Source organism: Rhineura floridana, chromosome 16 (genome assembly GCF_030035675.1).
Source record: "Rhineura floridana isolate rRhiFlo1 chromosome 16, rRhiFlo1.hap2, whole genome shotgun sequence".
NCBI lineage: Eukaryota > Metazoa > Chordata > Lepidosauria > Squamata > Rhineuridae > Rhineura > Rhineura floridana.
Genome location: NC_084495.1, coordinates 12,777,120 through 12,783,119, shown reverse-complemented (window position 1 = coordinate 12,783,119; position 6,000 = coordinate 12,777,120). Strand labels below are relative to the sequence as shown.

At 48.1% G+C, this 6,000-nt stretch overlaps 1 protein-coding gene across 2 annotated transcripts in view; it reads left to right on the top strand.

Annotated features, from left to right (window-relative positions):
- Positions 1-2,206: 2,206 nt before the first annotated feature.
- The window catches only part of LOC133371321 (synaptotagmin-like protein 2), a 92,490-nt gene continuing 88,696 nt past the window's right edge, over positions 2,207-6,000 (top strand). For both annotated transcript variants that reach the window (XM_061598615.1, XM_061598616.1), the window contains exon 1: positions 2,207-2,558. The gene's annotated coding sequence lies outside the window, so the exon portion shown is untranslated. The remainder of the gene's footprint in view (positions 2,559-6,000) is intronic.

The following is a 6,000-nucleotide window of genomic DNA, read 5'->3' as shown; positions in this document are numbered from 1 at the left end:
AACCATCAAGCTGGGTGACCTTGGGTCAGTTACATAGGCTGCTTTCACACTGCACTTTATTGCATTTTTCCAACGATTTCTTACCTGGTAATTTGCACATTATATTTGACCTTTCACACAACATAAAAGCTAGTTCTGGAAATCTAGTGGAATATTGGAGAGGTTTAGTGCTACTTTTTGTGATAAATTATACCAGAAATAATCCGTTTGCAAGCCTGGGAACACAGAAGATTGCAAGAGATTTGTGCTAACTGCCACCGCTCACGTGACAGGCATCCCAGCATTCCCACCCTTTAGCTGCACAGCAATTTTTTTGCCAGATGAAAATTGTACTTATATTCCTGCATAGGCACAGGTAACACCATTCCCTTCCTCCTATTCCCACACACACACCCTGTGTCCAGACACTTCAAGCAGTGAAATATGGGGGAACAACAGTGCGCACATGTATAATGGATGAGGAACGAAAACAAGGCATTGTTTGTTGCAGCCGTGTGAAAGACAGCTGCACAAAATGCTGGCCCAAAAAGCCACGGTTCCTTAATGCAACAGGTAGTGTAGTATGAAAGGAATTTTAGAAATCAGGACAGAAGCACTACCATTTTAATCTGTTAAACTAATGAAATAAGCCCCATGTCTGAATGCAGCGATATCTGAGTCTCAGCCCAACCTGAAGGGCCACAGCTTAGTGGTAGCGCATCTGCTTTGCGTACAGAAGGCCCCAGAATCAATTCCGGGCATATCCAAGCCCCTTGTCTGAAACTCTGCCAGTCAGTGTAGATAATACTGAGCTAGATGGGCCCCGTGGTCTTACTTCCTGACAAGGCAGCTTCATGTGTAGGAGCAACTGCAGGGGAAGGGCTGTAGCTCTGGGCTGGGAGAGAACCCTGTCTGAAACCCCAAAGACTTGCTGCCAGTCAGTGTAGACATTACTGAGTTAGATGGACCAATGGTCTGACTTGGCATATGGCAGCTTCCTGTGTTCCTTTGTAACCTACCTTGCAGGGTTGTTGTGAGGACAGAATCGGGAAGGGGACCATCATGTCTGTAGGTTTGAACTTTGTGGAGGAAAGGTGAGATATAAATATAATGAAGGACTCTTTCCTGGTGGCTTTCATGAAGGTATGTGTGAAATCCAGGAGAGCCACTGCTAGTCAGTGTAGCGAGACCATACTGAGCCGCATGGTGCAGTGGTCTGTCTCCACATAAGGCAAATGTCATGTTCCTATGAATTAAAAGCAAAACAATATCAGATATAACAATTATGACAAATTACACCCAAGTGTTAGTAACTGGTTACCACCACTGGTCACACTGGAGGGGAGGAATATTGGGGTGAAAGAAACACAGAAGAGCTAAAGAGCATTTGGGGTGAGGAGTCTGCAAAAAGTGTATTTCCTTCAAATAAGCACCAGGGTGCAGCAATGAGGACAGTTCCTCGGATTCTTTGGAGGAAAAGTGTGCTTTCAATGTATTCAGTGCTACTCCTGTTCAGAGTAGACACATTGAAGTTAATATACATAACTAAGGACCATTCGTTTCATGGGTCTACTCTGAGTAGGACCTAGCTGCATGCAACCCATGGTGCGTAAGCAGCAAAAGTGAGCCAATTGTTGGCTTGTGTGCGTTCCCCCTCCGATGCCACCAATGCCTCTTCCCCCAATGAGAATCCCCCCCTTTTTGCGGTTTTATAAACTGCTTCAACAGACCAAAAGTTAAGGAAGTGGGGTGCACCATACAATGCAAGAAGACAAACTGCAAAAGATTATAAACTCAGGAAACGAAAAGCATTGTAGGCAACTGAGTCCTACTCAAAGTAGACCTACTGAAATGAATGAACACCCTGTCTTTCCCCAGAGACTTTGAAGAGTTGCTGCCCAAATAGATAATACTGGGCTAAAAGAAATGTATGGGCTCTATTCAACTAAGTCCTGCTCAGAGTAGACCCACGGAAATGAATGAACCAAAGTTAGTCATGCCCATTGACTTCAACGGGTCCGCTCTCTGAGTAGGACTAGCATTGAATGCCACCCAGTGCGATCTAAATCTCACAAGAAGAAATCCATCCCAACAGGGAAAGCGGGCGCCATCCCCTCGCACCTCTCTGGCCCTCGACCTCCCGTTCGTCCTGTGCAGGCAGGACCACTTCTCCGGGTTTTTTTTCTTGCCCCGACTGTTGCACAGGTCGGTCGCAACAACTCCAGCCCTCCCTGGCGGGAGTGTCCGCGGTGTCGTCCAGTCCAGGTTTTTCCGCCTGTTGCTCGCTCCTTGGGACCGACACACACACAGAGCTCGGGAAGGGGGGGGGCTGCTAGGATCCAGGCCGGGTTTTGACGCCTGTGCAGCCGGGCGGCACTCGGTTTGGTCTGCTGGAAGAAGCCGCGAGAGCAAGAACCGCCTGGAGGGCGAGCGACGACGCGGAAGGAGGCTGGCCACCGACGGGAAGCGCTGGGGGCTCTGCAGCGCCTGGCCCGCAGGGAGAGCGCTGCCTCCGCTTCAGTCAACCGACCAGACTGCCTGCCTGGCCACGGTGAGGTCTGGCCGGCGGCAGCAGTCAGGTAAGGGAGCTGCGAAGGGGAGCCCTCAGCTCAGCCTGGCATGGGCAAGCAGCCGTCCCCGGAACTTGCCAGGCAAGTTTGTGGCCAGCTGGCGTAGCCAACTGGGGTGCCACCGCCGCCGCCTGCCTGCCTCTTTCTTTCTTGGTCATCTGCCCTACTTTGCAGAGGGCAGCCCTTTGTCTGAACGGCAGACTGCTCCGAATCCGGGTTGAAGCCCGAGGGAGGTTCCGGACTAAGTGGCTTCCAGACGATCCTTTTGTTGATCCTGATTTCTTTGCGGGGGATCCAAGCAAACGTGCTTCCGCGCGCGCACACCCCAGACGCCTTTATCCGTGCATTTCCCCGTCACTTTCCTTCTGGCAACAATACTGAGGGGGGTGGGTTCGTTGCGCAAGAGCTCCAAATCCACTCGAATTAGAAAACCTGGGTTTTTGCACAGGTGAGATTGGATCCAAGCCGAAAGCAGCGACAGCCCGGAAGCAGGCAAAGCTCAAGGGGGCTTCCAGGCAGAGGCGTCCTAGGCTGGTCCCAGAAGACCTGTTGGCTGAGCATTCATTCCGATTTGTTTGCATACAGTTTGCAGGGCTGTTTCTTCGAGCTTTCACTTGGATTTCTTTGCAGGGAAGTTAGAGGACGCTTCCTCAAGAAATTGTGGCCCTAACTCTTCCCAGTGTATTTTCCCATCACTTCCCTTATAGTGAAAAGTCTGATTTTTGAGAAGCAGGCATATTGTAAAGAGTTGTCTAGATATCGCAAGCAGGCTCCGCCATGTGCGGAGTCAGAGCAATGGTCAATCTAGCTCAGTATTGTCTCCACTGGCTGGCAGTGGCTCTCAGTGGTTGAGGCAGTAGGTCTTTCCAGGCCCTACCTGGAGACGCCAGGCATTGAACCGGGGACCTTCTGCATGCCAAGCGGCCGCTCTGCCACTGAGATAGGGCCCTTCCCCAACAGGTGTTTAAGTTGTTTCTTCACTGGATTTTTCACAGAAAGAGTATATTTGGATTTAATGGGGTTGGTGGAATATGTCTTGGTATTTTCATGCCAACGGTGTTAAGTAGATGCTTCAAAAAAAAATTGCATGCATGAGGAGCATCCTTCCCACAATAACCACCCATTTGGAACCACCCCAGAAGAAAAACCCAAAGAAAAGAGAGGAGGCAGGGGACTTGAAGTTGCCCATCAACTGTGAGCACCTGCACAGCAGACAGAAACAGAGGTACCCAGGATCACCTGGACATAGTCTTCCCAACTACGCCGAGATCTAGTATATTTCAATTTAAAATTAGTATATTACCATGTTATTTATTTATTCATTTCAAGCATTTTTATCCCACTCTTCAGCCAAAAAGCAAAAGGCTCCCAGAGCAATTTACGCATATCAGTAATAAGACCCTCCCTGCTCCCAAGCTTACACTCTGAAATATACACAACCCAAGGAAAAGGGATTGGGAAGGAGGAGGGGAAAAAGAAAACACAGGCACAGGTTCTTAGTTAGAAATATGTCTTTAGTTTTTTATGCAAATTGTTGTCCTCTTTTGCCCTTTTTTGGGGGGGTGAGGCATTTCCCTTTTTTTGGCAATGCCTAATTTTTGGCAAAGCTGGTATAGCACAGTGGGGAGGAGAGCCTGGCTGGGGGTCCAGAGTCTGTGAGTTCAAATCCCCGCTCGTGTCTCCTGGGTGTCGAGGGCCAGGTAAAGATCACCCCCACAGTGAGTGGCTCGGGTGATGTGCCCTGCCACCTGTGCAGCTGTGGGCAAGCTGCATAGTCCCAAGGAGCCCAGTTGCCCCCCAGCTGACAGTTGCAGACAAGGAAGGGGCTGGCTTGTGCAGCTGTGGCAAGCTGAGCAGGCCCTAGCCAGCTGGGGGGGACTAGCCTCAGAGGGAGGCAATGGGAAACCCCCTCTGAATACTGCTGACCATGAAAACCCCTTTCATAGGGTCGCCATAAGTCGGGATCGACTTGAAGGCAGTCCATTTCCATTTTCAATTTTTGGCAATGCCTGACTGGTGACCTTTCTTTCTTTCTTTGATTGCTTTGCATGCCTCACATGTCTCTGACTCGGGGGACTCAGACATTTCCTGGGTTCAGACAGATGCGCAGTCAGCATGGGGAGATGTCTTGTGTGTGCAATTGTTGCACCTTACAGCTTTGTCTGAAGGGAAGACTATCTGGTGTGCTTTACATATAGGCCCCAAACCATCTGACTCTGCTTTTGAATGTAGCAGACATATGTTTGCAAATGTGCAAGGATCAAACTAGCGCATGTGACATTGCTTGCCTGATTGCAATGGACTGGTCAGTTTTTTTAAAAAAAATTAAAGAATAGCCATGGGATGGGATGTGATTAGGAGCAAGATTGTGAACCACAGGGAGGAATGTTTAATGCTATCCCCTCCAGTCCCGGTTGTGATGAAAATCTCCTCCCAAGCTAAACCCCAGGTAGGAAGCTTCAGTGTGCCTCTGAATTAGGAATGGAGAGTTTTGTCAGTGTTGGTTCTCTGTTTCTCATTTTTCCAATCTTAAATCCAGTTCTCCACATTTCTGCAGCAGTTTGCAATTTTTTTAACAAAAAATCCTCATGAAAATTCTCCAGCATTTTAGTACTGATTTCTCCTAATAAACACATTTTTGTGGGCAGTTTAGACTAATATATGCAGTTTTGCAAGCCGTTTCTCATCATATAACGCATTTTTGTATGCTATTTTCACTCATGTGTTTTTATGGACATGTTTCCGCAGCACATGCATGTTTGTAAACATTGGTCAGCGAACTGCATTGGAAAGTTCTGATAAGTGCACATTTCAAAGGATGGCTGTGTTTCAATTCTCATTGTTTTGGAAAATTCACATTTCATAGATTTGGCTTCAGATGCGAATTGAATCAAATTTCTCACCGTTCTCTACTCTGAGTTCCAGAATCACAAAGGGAGAGAGTGCTGTTGCCCTCATGTCCTGCTTTTGGGTTTCCCATTTGGGCATCTATTTGGCCATTGTGAGAACAAGATGCTGAGTTGGACTGGCCTTTGTTCTGATCTAGCAGGGCTCTTCTTTTGTCCTCATGTTCTTCCATCATGGAGGTGCAGTCCCTGGGGGGAGCTGGGATTGGACTAGGGCTGTAAATCCTCTAGTTGTCTTCTGCAAAGCATTTCCATCAGCCACACCTGGAGGGGGAATGGATTGATCTGTCGATCAGTTTTGAAATTTCTTTGAAGCTGAATTTTTTTTAAAAAAAACACAGCATGCTCAAGCTGCTCCCACCAGGTTTTACAGTAAAAAGGGTCAGGGTTTGACTAGCGTCGTGTGCCCCTGTTTTCTGAAAAAGAGATGGAACAAGCAGATGATTGTGTGTGTTTCTACCCTAGTTCTCGGGGCCAAATCAGAGACCGGAGGCAGAAGAGTAGTGAATACACTTTCCTGCCTTGCGTTTTTTCAAGTTTAAAAG